General features: G+C 32.6%; 1 protein-coding gene across 5 annotated transcripts in view; it reads left to right on the plus strand.

The window, feature by feature from the left end:
• The window catches only part of NAALADL2 (N-acetylated alpha-linked acidic dipeptidase like 2), a 1434969-nt gene that overhangs the window by 1213309 nt on the left and 201106 nt on the right, over positions 1–20554 (plus strand). The gene's annotated exons all lie outside the window — the stretch shown is intronic.

Below are 20554 nucleotides of genomic sequence, written 5' to 3' on the forward strand. Positions count from 1 at the left end.
GGAGTAAATAAGTTTAATGTTCTGAGATCATATGACATTATGTGAATTTTTACATTTACCAACAATTGATTTAACCAGTCATAACCAGTCTTTGGGGGATAGAGTTTGTAGAGAATATTGGCATTTCAGTACACTTAAAATAATCCATATTTATATATGCTTAGTTGAAAGATTGAATCATTCTTAAATCTTCTTAGTGAAATTTTACAAGGCTGTTTTTCTGCTTTAGAAAGAGGAATTGTGGTATAATAACTGAACTCAATGAGTGGCAATGGAATGAGCTCAGAACACAAAAACTAAAATTTTAGGTCTACCCTCGCATTTAAGAGATGTGTACGTTTATTTTTTTCTGAACTTTTAAAATAAAGAGTTTGGACCATATTTTATGTAAAATTCTCCTAAGCTCAAGATTTCTGAATTTTAACTACATTTATAGCTCTTTCCTTTCCAGTCTGATCTAGTTCCTTGATTTAGTTTTGAATATATCCATCCTCTGATCATTATTCATTCTTATTTGGATATAGTAAAATAGAAGTGGCCCCCAAATAATAACTCCTTAGCATTTAAAATCTTAACTGTACTCCTGATGTGCAAAGAAAGAGGGAGAGAGAGAGAGAGAGAGAGAGAGAGGGAGAGGGAGAGGGAGAGAGAGAGAAAGAAAGAAATACAAATCTGATACCTATATCTATATATCTATATATATATATATTTGAGTATATATATCTATATACATTTGGATGAGGATGTGTGTGTGTTTATATGTATGTGTATATATGTATATATTTGTTCAAATGTTATGGATACTTAGAGCCTAGGTTTATATACTTATTTTTAAGTAAAGCATTAGAGGATTTTTAGGGCAATGAAAGAATAATACTTTCTCCAATTTTTCTGCTTTTCTGTGTGGATCAAGAAATTCATGGATTTTTATAGAAGGGGCAGTTTGAGAACATATTGGTATCAGGTATATAATGAGATGATAATGTGTAGCACATGAAATTCCCAGCCAGAGAAAATTCTAAGGTTTTGATTTTAGAGGTATAAACACTCACTGATTCTTGCTACATGAGGTCTCGGCCATCCTACAACTCCTAAGAATGTTGGGAAGCAAGGATGGATGGGTCAGAAGGGAGTAGGGGAGCATAGAACATGGCCTGACACATAAATATGAGATCAGTACTTAGTGTCAAACAGAAAATAAGAGACCATTTGAAAGAAGACACAAATTTATGCACAGATATTGGTACAAGTTCTACATGTATTTTCAAATATATTTCTTGTGTAAGCAGATGTTTAGCCCATTAAATGGATGGTGGAAAGAATTCTATGTGTATGAAAAATTAAAATCTAAAGTGCAGAAGCAGGTGTTCTATGACATTTTTTAATGATGGCATATATTTACCTAATGTTGATACTGTTTCCCCAGTCATCACATTACCTGTGGTAACCACTCATGTTGTAGACTCAGGCCAAGGGAAGAAATTGTGCTTCAGAAGTTCAGTCTTATTTCACCAATATAGGAACTTGTGGAACCATAAAAAAAAAAAAAAAAGTGGTTAATAGATACTTTGTTTTATTTTTTTATTTTTTTTAAACATTCTCACAAGAATTTGGGTCTTTTTTTTTTTTTTTTTTACTTATTTATTTATGGCTGTGTTGGGTCTTCATTTCTGTGCGAGGACTTTCTCCAGCTGTGGCAAGCGGGGGCCACTCTTCATCGCGGTGCGCGGGCCTCTCACTGTCGTGGCCTGTCTTGTTGCGGAGCACAGGCTCCAGACACGCAGGCTCAGTAGTTGTGGCTCACGGGCCCAGTTGCTCCACGGCATGTGGGATTCTCCCAGACCAGGGCCCGAACCCGTGTCTCCTGCATTAGTAGGCAGATGCTCAACCACTGCACCACCAGGGAAGCCCAATACTTTGTTTTAAAATCAGATTTTCTTTGATCAACAACAAAATGAAAGTATAAATATAGAGGGGTTGACCAGAGCACAAAACTAGGAAATATGGATTTTAGTTCTATCTTGACTCCCAACTTGTTATATTATTTAGTAGAACTTTATTTTCTACATCAAAAAGTGGTACAGTCATAATGGATTTCCTCACTAGGATTCTCTGAGATTGAAAAGATGGTGTGTACATTTTCTCTGGAAATGCAATATGTATATAATTGAGTATAATTATTGACACATTAAAGAATACTAGTGCTAATGTCTTCAAAATAGGCCCTTACTTGCATTTTCTACATTTAGCTTTTACTTTAAAGAAAAGAGAGGGGGAAAAAAACAACTTAGATATGAAAGCATATAACTAAATTAATTAATTAAATGCTGAGAATATAGTGATAAATTAACGTGTACAAATGGAGTATAAAATTTAATTTGTGAAGGGTTGAGGTCTTTAGAATATTTTGTTTCAGTAAGGATAATAGTGGTATTATCACAGTATATCACATGTTGATTATAATCCACATAGTAGTGTGATATTATAGAAATAGTGCTGGGTTTTGAATAGAAAGATATAGATAGGTTTAAATTCTGTCACTGTCAATTATGAAAATGTTATGAAATATGAGGAACACTTCATAAAATGATAAAGCACAGTTATTATTGCTATTATATCAATTCTAAAACATTTTCAAGAAATCAGAAACAATGGAAATACTGAAGATACTATTTCTTATTTTCCCAATAAAAGTTTAAACTTGATACACAACACTATAACACAATCATATATTTAATGTTATCTAATTAAATACAAAAATATACATCTTATAGAAATGTTCATATAATACAATCTGTTGTTTTTTTCCAAATTAATAACTGCATTCTGGACCTTTGTTATATACCACAAATATAATTTATGTCAAATTAAATTACAATTTCAAAGGATTAAAGAGTTAATAATTTATCATTAGTGCTTTTCTGAATTAAAAATAAATAAACCACACTCACACATGGGATGTGAGTTGTGAGTTGAATCCTAGTAAGTAGTTTTCCAATGTTGTCCTGTAGTTCCTTTTTAAAAAAAAAAATGTTTTACAAAGTTTGAATTTATCTTGGCATTTGCCTTTTTGATATAAAGCATGAAACCTAAGAAAGTAATGAATAAGGCTCAATATTGATGCCAAAATGTGTAATTTATCATGGATTCAGGGACAGTCAGGTGGTACAGTATAAAGCTGCTGAAAGGTTGCACCTTACATCGATGTTGAAGATGTTTTCTTATCCTCTAAAATTACCTTAAAAAATAGCATTTGTTTTTTTAAATTATCAGAGACCAAACTAATTCTTCCAAAGACTAAACATGAATGAAATACCAATATAAATCTTAGCTGCTTAATCCTTTAATAAATGAATAAAAATCACCATGGATTCATGTTTTGAAATAGGCTTATTTCTCCTTCTACACCTAGGAATTTTCTCATTATATTTCTAAATCATCAGCATTTAGCTCATAAATTGTTATTAGATATCTAAGCATTCTAGTAGCCTACTATAAGCCAAGGATGAAGCAAAACACTTGAAATAAAAAACAATTAACATACAGCAGTGGGTCCAAGGTAAGCAAATCAATTCAATATAACATACTAAAAGAGATGACAGTAATATGGACAACGTATGGGAGGGAAGAGGATGAAGATTTTACCTCTATGAGACTTGAAGAATTCACCAGAGAGGTGATGCTTGAGGAATTTAAGAATTTTAACTTTATCTTAATATCAGTGAATTTCCCTTGAGATTTCCTTAAAGAGTAGGTTGTTGGTAGTAGTGTGCAAGAAATGATGATGTGTAGTTTAGAAAAGAGAAGATAGATTTAAGAGATATTTCTAGCACTGGATATGCACAGGATATAGGATTTACTGGATATGGAACATGAAACAGAATGAATAGTAAAGAATCATTTGAATAGTTCTATCTTGGACAAAGTTGATATTATTGAATTAACTACATTAGGGGCTGGCCTGAAGAAAGTGGTAATGAGTTTGACGATGGATATGTGGAATTTTGTTTACTATAGGGCATCTAGGCAGATATGTCAAGGAAGCAGTTGGGTACATGAGGTTAGAACTCAGGAAGAAGTAGGATCTAGAAATGCATTATCTGATATAATAACCACTAGTCACATGTGGATTTAAATTAAATTAAAAATTAAATTAGAATTTCATTTTCTCCATCTCATTAGCTACAATTCACATGCTTAGTAATCACATATGGGTAGTGACTACTGCACTGAATAGCATACATTATGGAACATTTTCATCATCACTGATGATAAAGATGATGTTACCCTGATGGTATTCATGATGAGGACAAAAAGCAAAATGGAGAGGACAAACAACCCAGGGTAGAGTGTTTCATTGAATCTACAAGATGATGCTATTCTAAGAAGGAGAAATGTTCAAAAGCATATCCACACACCACCTTGCACCCATTAGGATGGCTAATATCAAAAGATAAAACATAACAAAGCAGAAAATAACAAGTGTTGGTGAGGATTTGGAGAAATTGGAACCCTCACAAACTGTTGGTGGGAATATAAAATAGTAGTGCTGCTGTGGAAAACAACATGGCAGTTCCTCAAAAAATTAAAACTAGAGTTACCACATGATCCACCAATTCCACTTCTGGCTATATACCCCAAACAATTGAAAGTGGCATCTTGAAGAGATATTTGTACACCCATATTGATAGTAGCATTATTCACAATAGCTAAAATGTGGAAACAACCCAAGTGTCCATAGATGGATGAATGGATAAGCAAAATGTGGTGTGTACATACAACAGAATATGATTCAACCTCTAAAAGATAGGAAATTGACATTTGCTATAACATGGACAACCTTGAGGACACTATGCTAAGTGAAATAAGCCAGTCACCAAAAGAAAAATACTATATGATTCCACTTACATGAGATTCCTAGAATAAGTCATAACCACAGAGACAGAAAGCAGAATGGTGGTTGCCAGGAGTGAGGGGGAGAAGAGAGTGGGGAGTTAAGTCTTTAATGGGTATAGAGTTTCAGTTTTAAAAGGTGAAAACAGATATGGAGATGGATAGTGGTGATGATTACACATTATGAATGTATTTAATATCACTGAACTGTACACTTAAACGTAGTTAAGATGGTAAATATTAAGTTATGTGTGTTTTACCACATTTTTTTTAATTGGAAAAAAGTATATTCACCCAATCAACTGCTCATTTACTATAACTTTTGAACCAATTATTCGGAAATTTAAAATTGTTTTTCTCTTCATTTATGCCTGCTCCTCAGTTCTCTTCTATTTTGCATAAATAGCTTCACCCAGCTTGGTACCCCTTTCTCTGATCTACTTTTCTCTGATGTAATGTCCTGTATTCATTTTATGTGTTTTGGGATTTAATATATTTTATTATCATTTTCTTGCTAAAAGTTTGCCATAATAGACATTCAATAAATAACTGAATGCAGCTATGTTTAGAAGGAAAGAACTTTAAAATCAAATGTGAATATAGAGCATTTGGGGTGGCAGAGAAAAGGTACTATCTGTCATATTATTGAATTAATAGGACTTTTCCTCTGGAACCCCAAATGCTCTATATTATATTTTAAAACCTCTGAGTATGAATTGTACATCCAGTAAAACAAAAAATACCTTATACATGGGGTACCATGGAAACCAGCAAATGACCTAATTCTGCTTGTGAGCTTCCTCCAGAAATATCAGTTTATTAGTCCTTTCATTGTTTTTCCCACCTTATAAAAAAATGGTTCTTTTTTTTTAAATTAGTATAGGATATGCAATATTAATATTTTTATTAGTATATGGTTTTAAAAGTATTCTTAAATGGATACACATTTCTTTTTTTTCTTATATAATGTCAAAATAGATATCTTTTACTAAAATTATTTAGACATTACAATATCACAAAGAGAAAGCAGTAGGAATAATATAATATTTATTTCCATTATATATATGGAGAAAGTATCAGAGTCAGATTACATTGCAGAGTAAGGCAGCATTTGTGTATAGCCTAGAAATCAAGGCTAATAATTCTTACATAGTTTATATTCTATCAATATAGTTGTATTTGCCCTTACTTATAGCTACAAGTTTTAACTCAGTTTTGCAGTGGTGCGGACAAACGCTAATGGTGGTGTCCTCAATGATGAAAAACATTTAAATAATTGTAACTTTTAACCATTTCAGTTAATATTAATTGTATTTGGCTGTCAATCTTTATTTAGAAATGATTAACCAGCATCACTTTAATTAATGGAGTCATATTCTGCTAATATACTATTTTAAAAACATGACTTGTGAAATATGAATCTGCAGTTATCTCTAAATGTCACTATTAAAATATGTTTGTACCAGTTGTTATAATATTAAGATTCTTATAGCATGGTAACTGAAAACTTAAAAGAACCTACTCATAACTCCAGAATGGAGAGGGAGACTAAAATACAGAATGATTTTACTTCTTTTGAGATGTCATTCTCAGCTATAGTTTAAAAATGTAGCTCAGTTGCCTTGTATGAAGTAAGAGGAAAGGGATGAGACCAAATATCTTACTCTTTTTCCTGAATTTCAAAGGCATGTTGTATTCATGAGCTAATAGAATTTCTGGTGCAGTTCTTTAAATGCTTAGAAAACCTGGCTATGATTTCTAATCTGAATGAGCAAATCTGATTGTCTTCCAAGTATCTCTAATGTTGATGTATTGTTTGGATAAAATATGAGAATATTGTATTCTACTTAGTAAAGCAAGAAAAATGATATTCTCTAATCCTGTTTATGTATACATTTGAGGTTATTCTGAAGCTGTGGATTTAAAGCTTTTGTTTTTATTTTTAAAAACACTTCGGAAATTTTTTCTGCTATATCAAATTATTGTTACTAGATACAAAATGTCTCCATAGAGATCTACACTCTATGTGTTCATGACATGAGCTAAACTAGAAAACATCTCAAATATGTATTTTCAATGCAGAGACTGTACTTTATAAAAAAGAATTTTGGTTGGAGCTACTCAAGGGAGATGATAGGATATTAAAACCAACCTCTTATGCTTCGAAAGGGAAATATTACAGGTGTGTATTTTCTTTATAAATGTATAATTAAACTCAATATCTTCATTTACTAAAATTGGAGAGTGCACTGACTATATTTCTTCTTGCCTAGAGAGGTTTGGTTTATGGTGTTTCATTATACTGCATTATAGCTTCTAAAGGGATGCCTTATACTATCAGTTTCTCTTCTTTGTTTTTGTTTTTATTACTCAAAAGCAAATTATCACACAATATAAGTGTGCCAAAATTTGACTCCCTTTTTAAAGAGAAGTTATTCATCAAAGTAGATATTCTGCTACAACATATTAAAGGAGTTATTATTGCATATTAAGATAGGAATAAGTTGAAAAACTGTTATTTTCTGAGCATATATTTTTCTTTTATATATATATGTAAAAACTGATTTTGACATGTGTTTATTACAGAATATAATTATACTAGTAATATAAATCAGAATAAGAAGCTCTGTGATCACCTGTAAATAATATGACAGTCTTTTAAAGACAGTCAACCTACTTCAGGAAGTTTTTATATCGAATTCAAGAAGCAGTAGCCTCATAAAGTAACTTTTTTGGTGATAACTGAATTTTGTATGCTCTAAATACAAGTCTTTCTTATTTCAGAGATCTATTCATAAGTAGAAAGTGAATTTGAATGTTGATTTCTGCGTTTTTTTCTCACTTTGAACGAGAGGGTCTTTGTCTTTTCATACCATTCTCAGATAATATCATTCTCAAAGGGCTGTAGAAGTACAGAGGCAAAGGGCAGAGTAGTCAATGGATAACAGATTAGCTCTAGGTAGGCAGGTCAAATGTCCTTCCAAAAAGTACTGTTGAAACAAAGCCTCTGTATAATAAAAACAATTAAAATCCCCAGGCAATAACCACTTACTAAAAAAATATCTAATATAACACGACAAACCAGAAGACTCTGAGCAGGCTATTGGAGTCTGTTATAATGAACTTTGATCATGATACGTAAATGTCCTGGGGACAGTACCCACTGACCCCATGGGTGACAATAATAAAAGATCCCCTCACGCGTGCATGTGCGCGCGCACACACGCACACACACACAGTGTGGTATTAGCTGATCAACGATACGGTCTTTCAGTGCTAGTTGCTCTCAGTATTATTTCTTGGAAAGCACTGAATTATATCAATATATGTATGTATGTATGTATATATACCTTCTTTTCCAGGGAAGAATGAATGTCTACTGTATTTTTTTAAGTAATCTTTGGACCTGTAAATTCTGCTGTTGGTGTGATATAGAAAATATTCAAAATTGCCATTTTTTTTTTAGCATCCAGTATAGTCATCATTTGATTATCCAGTGTCTCTCTTGAAGAGTTCACAATAATTGGTATTTTAGGATAGAATGAATGTATTGCAAAAATATGAATATTGTTATGACATTGAGTTGAATTTCAGAAACTGAGCAAGAATTAAATTTGAATAAATCAACAAATTTTTGTTTGAAAGACATTATGATAGGAAAACAATATGTACTTTGACTCAATTAGGTTTTATTTATTAATATGTCAATTAAATTTTACAAAATCAAGGTTTAGGACTTCATTACATTTGAAATTACAGTGGCCTTGAATCACTTAGTGAAGGTTCAAATAGTAATATTTCTGCATTCTAAAATAAAATAATAATGAACGATCATAATTATGTTCCTGAGTCATTAAGAAAAAGAATCATGATATGTATAGTTACTGACTTTTAAGAAAACAGGAGAGAGGGTAATCCATTTTAAAGACATTTCCTTCAAAACTGAAAAAGGTACATATCAGAACAATTTTGTTTGCTATTAGTAAAGACCCATGTGCAAATGTTTAATAAAAATAAAAGAATTCTATTTTTCTCATGCAAGTGAAAAGTCTAGGAGAGTCATGCTTCACGAGGAGCTCAAACACAGATCTACTTATCTGTTATCCTTTCAGCTCCGCCCTTCTCTCTGCTGGACTTTTTACCAGTGGAATTCCTCCATGGTACAAAAATGCTGACAGCAGTTTTTGGAATCATACCTGTACATAATTCTGTCAAAGCAGGAGAGAATCTCTTTTCTCAGGACAGCAATGATGCTAGAAAGCCCCAGCAACCAAAAAAAAAAAAAAAAAATCTTATTCTGAATTGATCTTATGCTTATTTTGAATCATTTCTTGTGAATAGGGTAATAACTATGCTGACTGGATTACACCAGGTTTACATAAACTGATCACCATGGAAAAGGGGTTAAAGTTACCCTGATTAATTTAGAAGTCATTCTTTCCCTTGGAACTGGAGTCAATCCCATTCACAATATGTGGCTGCAGCAAAACAGTGTAAATTAGAGTAGCAATAGTGTTTCAGAGACAACCACTAAATCTGCTACCAATTGTAACAATGTTTTTGTCTACAAATGAGTAAGAATCAGTATTTTGGAAAAGGCAAAATCAGTGCTGAGCAATGGAAGCATTTCTGTTTACAGGTTGCTATTACTCTGGTATGTCTAGTCATTGTAACCACCTGAAAGGGAACAGGCGATGGAAAAAAAAGAGTGAAATATAGATGGGAAGTATTCACAAAATGAGTTTGGTTACTGCATTTCCTCCCAGTTTCACTGCATCCTATGAAGTATTAAATGGACTTAAAAGAGTACGAAAACTTGCTGTATTCATGAAGCAAATCTCTTTTTCTGCCCCCTTGGTAGACATCCAAAGGTAATCATCATATTTATGCTGAAACTCAGCGTTATTCTTAATATATCACTTTAGACAGCCAGTATGAATTCACTGGATTTGACATATGAGATAAACCTATTGGCCAACCTGTATCCTCAAATGCTCATCAGTTATGACCTTCTACTTTTAAGGAGGTGATTGACCCTTAGAAACTTCAAGTAATCACTGATTTAAGAAGCCCCACTGTGAGGAGCTCTGTAAGCCTATGGACTAATTGAAGTAACCAAAAGCAACTAATTTTTTGGATGGTAACTTATATTCAAAATATGAGGCACTAATAACTATTTCAAGATAGAGTCCCTTCCTGCCCCTTAAGGGGTGATATTCTTGTCAATGTTAGAAACATCTGAATGTATGCCTCTGTGTATAGCAGGGTATTTCTGTTTCATTTTATTGCTGACCCAAGAACTTCATGTTTAAAAGATTTTGTTTACTAAACAAGTGATAATTAATTCATTTACAGTTATCACTATTTCTCCATTTCAACATTGATCCAGATTTCAGCAAATACTCCAGATTGCCAATGAAATAAAATAAGCATACAGATATTGAGATACTGTACACTCTAAGGGTTGTTCATTTTGGCTGTTGGCATTTATTCATTTCCTGATTTGATTTCTCATGTCTCAGTCTAAGAGGTATTTGTATTTGATATAAGGCATGGCTATCAGTGATCAGCCTACTGAATAAAACTGTAGAATTCCTGTTTCAGCAATAGTTTACAAGAGTCTCTGTAAAGCCTAAAATTTCTCCTTGTCATTTTTGGCCAAAGCAAAGATACTGACATTCAATTTAGCAGTTAAATATACATTTTGTATTAAGTGCTTGAAACATTAGTAACAATGCATTTTATAGACTTAGGGATTGAAATATTAGAGATGCATATTTAAGAGCCTATGGAGATATTACATTAATTGTCATTTGTTTAGATTGTATTAACAACAAGTTTAGTATGTAAAGGATGGAGGAAGAGTATAAGAGAAATGTGGGACATTGGAATAAACAGTGACATTGAGAAGATGGTAAAGTGTATTAGACAACTTCAGAACACATGGCAAATGTGAAAAAAAAAGTTTGTAAAATACATGAATGAACAAAGCATTTGTATAATTAGTGTAAGTTTCATATTATCTCAAATCATGAGAAATTTGATCTAAATACAAGAAATTTATTAACAAAATATTAATCACAACTCCTAAGTGCCACCCAGTTTATATGCTATAAAGACATTTATATGATCCAAGTAACTAATTCCCAGAGCAATGAAAAGGAAAGATGGAATTTGTGATTTCTTTTCACCTTTTCTTACCCTGCTTACTTCCTCAGCAAAGAGCTAGATAAAAGATTTAGATACTGTTAACGAAATGGTTCACATTTATTTTATTCATATCCTTCAGAGCCCTCCTAGGGACAATCAAGCTGCCACTTTTGGGAGATTTTCCTGATTTCAATGAGTTAATTATAAAATCAAATTGTTTGGCTCCAAGTTGTTTTTGGAAATGTGGTCACCGTGCCTCAGGACCTTGTGTCTAAAGTTTTACGGGTTGCCACGAGATGGCTGTATTCTCTCAATTGGCAACATGAATTACAGAGATAGAGATTCTCTAAGTACTCTTAGAGATCCAAGTGCATGAATTTTGTATATAGCTACTTTTATAATTACATTCAAAATATTTTACTTTACAATAAATTATGTAACTATTTTCAAGAAACCTAAACAGATTAATAAAAATATATTATTTGGAGAAATTTAACAAGAATGAGAACCTAGGCGTATATGTGGCATTCAGTTATTTTTCTAAGGAGTCCATCAAAACAAACCCCCTAACTGAAAATATGATAAAATATTCACCATGTCAATCTCTAACGTATAGGCAGCTTTGTAGTGAGTTACAGTTGTTTGTGCATGTATCTTATTTTCTCTAATAGATTACAATTTCTAAAGTGCAATTTATCCCTTCTGGCCCATTTTTGAATGTACCATAACATCTAACCTAGTGGCTTTCACTAATCAGTCATATTAGTGACTTGTTAAAGCTTTGATTAAATAACTAGAATCTCTTTTTCTCTGAAGATCTGTTCATTAGCAGGTACTCTTCCCCCTATTTCAGCTATATCATAAAGCATCATGTCTGCACTAATGCATTGGGAGTTGGGGGTCACAGTTAAGTAAGAGAATTAAGCCCTGTGTGGAGCTTCTCTCTCAAACCCTTGGGCCTGTAGACTCCTTCACCTGTTCAAACTGACTTAAGTCATCAAACTGGCTTTTGCTCACATCAGTTTTTGCAAGAGTACTACTCTTAAAAGTGATCTGTTTTTTTAAACATGGAAAGAATGGAGACCATTTTTTGTTGTTGATAAACTGAATTGTTTTCTCCATGCATAATTTATCTTTGTTTTTTTTTTTTAAAAATAATTCACTTATTGGGTATTTTTAAGTCCTCTCCATTTAAGATCTTGAATATGAACATTTTCTGAGGCTCACAGTGGATGTTTAAAAACTCCTGCTTTGGAATAATGAGACTAAGGAAGACCAAGTAATTATGGTTCATCATATCTGCTTTGATTAATAATTTTGGCTAATCCAGACTAGTGATAACCCAGTGGGAGGAGGGTATGAAGGCAGATGGATATGCCAGAATGACTACACTAAATGACTGTGAACATGCGACCAAATAAATGTATGAACAAGAGACTGATGAGAATCTTAGAAAGCAGAGTTATTTCAGAATAGAAAAAAATGTCATTTTTATGTCAGATGACTTGGGGAAATAATAAAAGCATTTTAAAACAAGGAAAGAAAGTTATAGGTTTTTGGAACAATACGGGCTTTATTGAACCTCTCTAGGTGACATTTCTTCTTTCAGTCAACTAGTAGGAATCATTTTTCATGTAGACTACCCATAGATGCACAATAAAAAATGATTAATATATTATTATTTTAAAAGTGACAGACTGAAAATTATGTGGAAAAGCGATATAAGGATGAGAGAAAATGCTAATTGTATTAATTTATCAGCACTCTTAATTGTGAAGCAATGCAACCATTCAGTGTTGCTTTATCCCTCTCATGTTAAAACTTCAAATGAGAGTAAGACTATTATTTGTTCATTATATATGTGTTCTCATTTTATTCTCATAATAAGCTTATGGAGTAGATAGGCTTCTCATTCTTCTCCATTCACTCTACCGTAAATATTATTCTCATTGTACAGGGAAGAAATCTGAGTGTCAGAGAGACTGAGTAACTTGATGAGATGTGAATAGACCACACATGGTTGATTCAAATTTCCAGAGAGCATCATCATTTCACTTTTCAATGCTTTCTTCATAAATAGCTACAACAAATAAAAACAGTTTCTCTATTCATAATAGTATTCAATATCTTACCTATACTTCATTTGAAGAATAGATTCATCCTCTCATGCATTCAGTGTTGAATAAGTGTGTATGCATACTTTGCTCTAATGATAATGCAATGTTCAATAAGATGTGTGTTTGTGTATGTGTAATATATATATGGTTTTTGTTATCACAAAATTTAAAATCTAATGGGAAATAGAGACAACCAGAAAAACATTACAATATGATTTAATTAGTATTATGATAAGGGATGTGTAAGGAGCTTTGACAATGCGTTAAAAGACGCTTAAGCAGGAACAGAGAGAGAGCCAACACATAGATGCATCCAGTTAGCCATTTTAATAGGCAACTGTTTTCTTATTCCATGCCACTGACAGAAAAGTCATATGAAAGTGTGGGGGAAGCATTTAAGCCTCATTGGTCAAAAATTTAAACCCAAGACTTTTCTGACTTCCTCTCCTAGTTCTGCTCCAGCTCCACTGCACGCTTTACTATTCTTCAAACATAGCAGGCGTGTGCCTTCTTCAGGCCTACCTTTGTCTAGAAGACTCTCCTCTTGAATATCGATGTGGCTCACTCGTATGCTTCCTTCAGGTCTCCATTTAAATGTTGCGTTGTCTCTGAGGCCTTTCCCAAGTACTATATAAAAGAGCACCCTCCCTCATCCCTGTCTTCTCACCCAGCTTTTTCTTCAAAGCCCTTTCTTTGACTTGCAATTCTTTCTTCCTTTCTCTTTTTTCTTCCCTCCCTAGTTTAACCATTATAATTTTTGGTCTTCCCTCCATTAGAATATAGTTCCCTAGGGGCAGGGACTAGGTTTGTTTTGTTTCCTGCTTTATCTCCAGGTCTGTTTAATTATTTGCTGAATGAATGACTAAAAAGCAATTTGCAGCATAGCAGGGGAATAAACTAAAACAATGTGATTGCTTTCTCTCTGTACAAGTCTTCCCATCCACACCAACAGTGACTTAGTGATATTTCATGTGAAAGATGGACAAAGGTAACAGGTCACTTCCTTACCAGTTTCATTTTTATTTCTCAAAGTATACAGATATACATTCTGATTCCGCACCTGACATAAGCACTTTCCTCCAAAGCTAAAAGCTCTCTACTTACAGCTATTTTGTAGATTAAAAATTATTGTAAATTAAGTTGCTTGAGAAAATATAAAAATATATATTATTCTCACAGTAAGTCCAAGTTAAGCATTAACACACTTCTTTTTTCAAATGCCAGATTACTGGTTACCAATACATGCCGTTAGAATGAAATGAAACAAAATTTAATTTTTATTTTTTCATTATAAAATATATGCACAAAAGAGAGTATTCATCATATGTACATCTTAGAGGATGATCAAAAAGTAAACCCTCGCATAACCACCAGCCATCCTGGTTAAGAAATAGAATAATGCCAGTCCCTTCCTAGGTGTCCCTTTTCAATCTTTCTAGGAGAGTGGTTCACTCGAACCATTATGCATGGTTTTTTTTGAGAATCCTTTGATTATACTTCTTTACAGTTTCATCTCCTCTATATGCATCCTTAAACAATATATTGTTTAGATTTACCCATTTTAAAACATTTCTAAAAGCAGAATTACACAGTATGCTTTTGTGATTTGATTCTTTGCTCTATGAGATTTACTGTTGTGGGCATAAAACCACAGAATTTGACATAATGCTTTTACTGGTTACTCAAGACCTGCAGGCAAATAGAAATAAAGGATATTGACCACCAGGCATATCAGCATCTCAAACCGGTTTTTCAGGTCTTCTTTTGTACCTAAATGTATCTAAGGTAGCCACCACACTCAACCTTTATGGGTACCTTTTTGCCAATCATCAAAATGAAGACCAGCTCTACTCAAAAGTAAACCGATATCTGGAGTAAAACCTTTAAATTTTTTGCATCATTTTATTGTACACCTGTAACTTATAATATTTTAAATCAACTATACTTCAATAAAAAAAAGTAAACAATGTCAAATGGCTGCTAATGTGCATTTGAAAAGTGATTCAAGTATATGTTTTGAAGGCAGAGACAGTAACAATATGGGACATCAGATATACATATGAGAAGGGATTCAAATATGTATTTTGAAACCAAGAGAAGAACAAACCAGGCAATGTACATCCTTGGTAGGAAATCCATATACGTATCCCAAAAGAGAAGAGTTTTAATATTATTTCAGAAGAACAAAGATGTGTTTGATTTTGAAGAATAAGCATGAAAGATATGTATTACCTGGGTTTTAGGTTTTAGAATAGTAACAGAAATTTTGATTGATAATGAAGAGAGGCTGATTTCCCTGTTCATCATTCACATTCATAAGTGGCACAGTAGTTTATTTTCATTACTGTAAAACTTTCCGTTGCATAAATACACCAAATTTGTTTATGTAGTGCTCTACTGTTGATGGGAATTTGGGTTGTTTCCAACAACTATTAAGAACATTTTTGTACATGTCTCCTTGTATGATTTTCTCTACCATATACACCCAGTAATGGAATTACTGGCACATAGGGAATAAATATTTTTACCTTTATTTGATAATGCTAACTTGTTAGAATAGTTGACTGCCAAATCCCCCAAAGACTACCAGAATAATCTACTGATGAAGCAAAGTTTATTACACTAATTTTACAAAGGGAGGACACCACCTTGAGTGAATCTTAGTAGGAGGGAGTATCCTGGGGAAAATATTTATAGAAGATGTGAGTGTCTGGGCTTGAGTTCTAAGCTGAGGGTTTTAATTCAAAGAAATAATTGTTAATGGGAAAAATCATAGCAATAGCTTAGGATTGATCGGTGGACACAGTGATGGGAAAATTATTTGATAAATAAGCTGTTTGTCTAAGTGAACAACATATTGTCCAGAGAGCAGAGGTGTTTGCATATAAGAGCAAGCTCTTTGTCTGCGTATATTGGTTCATAGAAATTGCTTGAATCAAACAATAAAGTTATTTATTAGCTTAAAGCCTTGTCTACAAAAGCAAGAATCTCTTGGAACAGTTATGTTGACACAGGTGGCCTTAGTTTTCAGTTCTGATAGCTAATCTAAGTGGACTCAGATTGTCTCAGTTCTTGAAGTCATGTGTGACCGTGCTCTTTAATAGGGTCCTCTACCAAATTTGCTTTTTTCTTTATTTTTGCTAATCTGATATATGTAAGTGTTGCCTAACTTTGGTTTAAATTATATTCTTTTCTCTGACTGCCAAGAAGTTGAGCACCTTTACATATGTGTATTGGCAATTTCAGTTGTCTGGATGTTAAGTATGTTTTCTAAGCGTTTGTTACAATCATTGCCTTTTCTTCTTTTTTTAGTCTGTATTGTTTGTCTTTTTATTGATTCATAGGAGATACTTATATATCTTGGCCATAAATTTGTTGCCAGTTACATGTGTTGCAAATATTTTCTCCTTGATTTTGACTCTTATTTCCACTCTTTTTGTTCTTTTTGATGAACAGTTCTGTGTGTCAGTGTAATCTAGTTTAGCAATCTTTTCCTTTAAGTTTAGTGTTTTTAGGGTCTTAAGAAATTCTCCTCTACCCTGAGAAAATATTCTTATGCTACCTTCTAAATCTTTGTAATTTTTTGTTTAACATTTAAATATTTAATCTACTATGATGATGATAATGATTGTGGTGATTTATCAATAGTTAGGGTCACAATTTCCATTTTCAACCTAATTTATTGAGAATTCCAACCTTCCCTAGTGATATAAAATAAAACTCTTATATATCAAGTTTCAATATTCGTATAGGTTTGTTTCTCAATTATATTCCACAGTCTATTTGTCCATCTGGTTACAAACACAAATGTCTTAGTCTTATGCCTTTAAAATAAGACTTTCTGTCTTATATTTCATGGTCCCTACTTAATTCTTCTGTAAGAATGTCTTGACTATTCTTGCCCTTTGTTCTTCCACATAAATGTAAAAATTAGCTTGTTATATTCTAAATACAAATGCTTTGCTGGGATATCAATTGGAATTAAAGGCAGTACATACTTGTCAAATAAATAATTGCCTGATCCAATATTGTTGATTGTTCTCAGAAGGTTATTATATTACTAGCATCAAATGTAGTAATGACAATAGCAAGGTAAATAATTGAATGTCCTAGTTTTAAAGATTTTTAGTGCTGAACTAAAAGTCATCCTTTAAATAATTCGTTTCATAGAATTTATGCAACTCACAGACGTGAAGATCAAGATTGCAACAAGTATGTAGCTGAAATAGGTTTCAGTCAAAGCTCCAATCCCATTCATTCTTTTAAAAATGCAGATTCAGCATCTCTATATTTCCAGAGATATAACAATGAATGATATAAGAAACTGTGTTTGCTCAGTGTTTTACTGTATCATGATGCTTTTTATGCCAAAACTAAAAAAAAAAAAAAATTACAGAAATCTTTATTAAAAGCCATTACAGAAATCTTTATTAAATACAAAACACAAAACAGTGCTAGGATAGTTGCAAAGGATACAGCAGTAAACAAAAAAGGAATGATTGTTGTCCTCATGCTGCTGAGAGTCTATGGGAGATAGAGATCATAAAAATATAGGTCTAAATATACACTATACTAAGAGAGTCTGAGAGAAAGCGTAGAGTACTATTAGAATATAAGTAGGGCTATGGGAAGTACTGACCTAGTCTGGGATACCTGGGAAATTTTTTCTAGAAAAGTAATTTTTGAGTTTTTGACCTAAAGTGTCTACAAGAATTACCTAGTTAAATAGGGAGAAGAAAAAGAGTCAGGCAGAGAAACCTATATGACTAAAGTCTTGGAGGAAAGTGGGAGTGCAGCTTATTCTAGGAAATGAAGAGAAGGCTCTGTCACTGGAAACCAGAGAGCAGGAGTAATGTTGGTGGGAATTAGACTGAAGGATGGGAGTCAGCTGATAAATAGCACCTCGTGATGCATCGTATTATTGGTAAAAGGAAGAAAGTTCCCAAGTTGGTACGAGCAGTGTTCCAAAACCAACCAATGATGGGTGATTCTATCGATTTTCATTTGGCAGTAAACAGCATCAAACAGTAAAGCTGACTCCTCTGAGTAGTAATTGGTTCAATGGTCAGACAAAGATTAAATGAAGAAAATAGAAGAAGGTTGTGGAGAAAGAGAATCCACTATAAAGTAACATATATTTGTTAAATTTGTAGAACTTTTAACTAGAAGTCTAGCTTAAAATTAATTTACATATAATTATAAACACAGATATAAATTAGCTATTTAATTTTTTGTTTTTGCCTTTTTTAACTTTGCTTAAGTTCATTTCATATTTTTTATGTTCAGAATCTTTAAAATAATGCTTATGTCACCAAGTGTCAAACTTATATTAACACATTTTAAAGACATTTTTAATATGTTGATATATATAAAAGTAAGTGACTTCATCTCTAAATACTTCAGAATTAATATTTAAAATACAAGGACATGTTCCTAAGTACTCAAAATAATGTCATACCTACCAGAATTACTAACAATCCTCCAATGTTATCTAATATCTATTTCATATTCAAATATCCCTAATTATCTTCCATATACATTCTACAGCTAGCTTGTCTAAACCTAGATTCAATTTGGGACTACACATTGCAGTGGATTAAGCCTCTTTATGTAGAGTTGTCCTTTTTTTTTTTTTTTTAATAACACTGATCTGGTGAATGTCCAGATTATTAGTTTATCTTCTGGATTTGTAGTGTCATTTAGCACATTCTTCTATCCTCTCGTATCCTGTAAACTGGAAGTTAAAGGCCTGATTATACATTAATATTAAGCCCATTTGGCTAGATTGCAACATAGATGATATATACATCATAGTGCATTCCATCAGAGACACATTTTACCTGGTTGCCACATCATCAGTAATTCAAAGATTGATCACTGATGATGAAGGTAATAATCTGATCTCTCTATTATACAGCTATATTTTCCCTTGTTACCAGAAAATCATATCTGTGAAGTTACTTTAGCACAATCAAATGTTCAGTTCCCCATTTTAATAGTCCTGAAAGACTAGGTTACACTGCAGTAACAATGAATTCCAAAATCTCAGTGGCTTAAAATGACCAAAAAAAAAAAAAAAAAATTCTTATTTATTCAAAGCCTGCAACTTTCACTGTATGACAACTCAGAATTACATCTCCATATCAGTTGCACTCCTTACAATCACTAAGGTCGGGAAAGAGTGCAATTGACAAGAATGCTGTAGCTCTTAAATATTTCTGCCCATCTTGCTGCTATTCATTTATCATTGGCTAAAGCAAATCACATGCCTATGTCTAATTTCAAGGAAACAGGGAAAGGCTTTACTACTATGCATCTTGACAGAGGAAAAGCAGAAATGGTGATAAGCACAAATTATATCCATTAACCTTTTACCTGCTAGTTTTAATAATAATTGATATTTCCTGCCTGAGTCACTAGTTTTACTAAAAATTGTAAAATGGTGATTTTCTAATTTTATCATTTATTTTGCCTTTATTAGCTGATATTCTTCTGTAAAATCAAACTATTTGCCTATCCTGAAATACAGTTTTTGTGGAAAGGCAGGTCACATGCCTAATTCTTTTTCTCTAGTAACAAATATTTATGAACTTGGTTTAATAGCTTCCTCACATGGTAATAATAAATGTTTTTGGTTTCCTCCCTTTTAAGTGTTTTTATATTATTAATCAGTTTTCTTAGAATCAATGTATCTCCATCAATTAAAATCATTTGTATTAGAAGCTCAGATTTTCACAACTTTGATAACAGGGAACTCTTTCCAGATTTGGCCTAAAATTTTTTGACATGACCCCATTGATCTTTGACAGCTTCCTTGCTTTTTTGCACAAAATTTTCCAGACTTACTTTGTACCTTCCCTGCCCAAGATCTGGAAAGACCCATTTCTCCAATGATTCCTGGTTCTTTTTAGTGGAGAATGGTAGTAGCGTGCAGTACCTGGCCACTAAAGTGCTCATTGCTCATGGGGTAATATTACTTTTAGAATTTAAATGGGTAAAACTAAAAAATATGTATTTAAAAAATCATATAGCCAGCTCAACTTCAACATTACAGCATTTTACTTATGATTTTTTTCTTATAGCATTATCTTTTTTCTTTTACAATGAAATTTGTGAATCGTGGCAATGTTATCATAATTACTTCTAAAATTTCCTATTGTGAAAGTCTACAGTTACTTTCTCAAAGTGGAAAGTAGTACAATAATCACATCAGACTCTCTGAGGGAAAAAAGGAAGTGAATCTAGAATTAATTTTTGAAAAAGCTGCATATCATAAACTGCACTGTTAAGATAATCATAAAACATATTATTAAATTAGAGATTTTGAAAAGCTGTGACATAAAGATGTCTGTTTAACTTTGTTGAGACTAGTATTTCCAAAATGGAACTAGTTT

This window comes from Balaenoptera physalus (genome assembly GCF_965194825.1).
Source record: "Balaenoptera physalus genome assembly, chromosome: 4".
Lineage (NCBI taxonomy): Eukaryota > Metazoa > Chordata > Mammalia > Artiodactyla > Balaenopteridae > Balaenoptera > Balaenoptera physalus.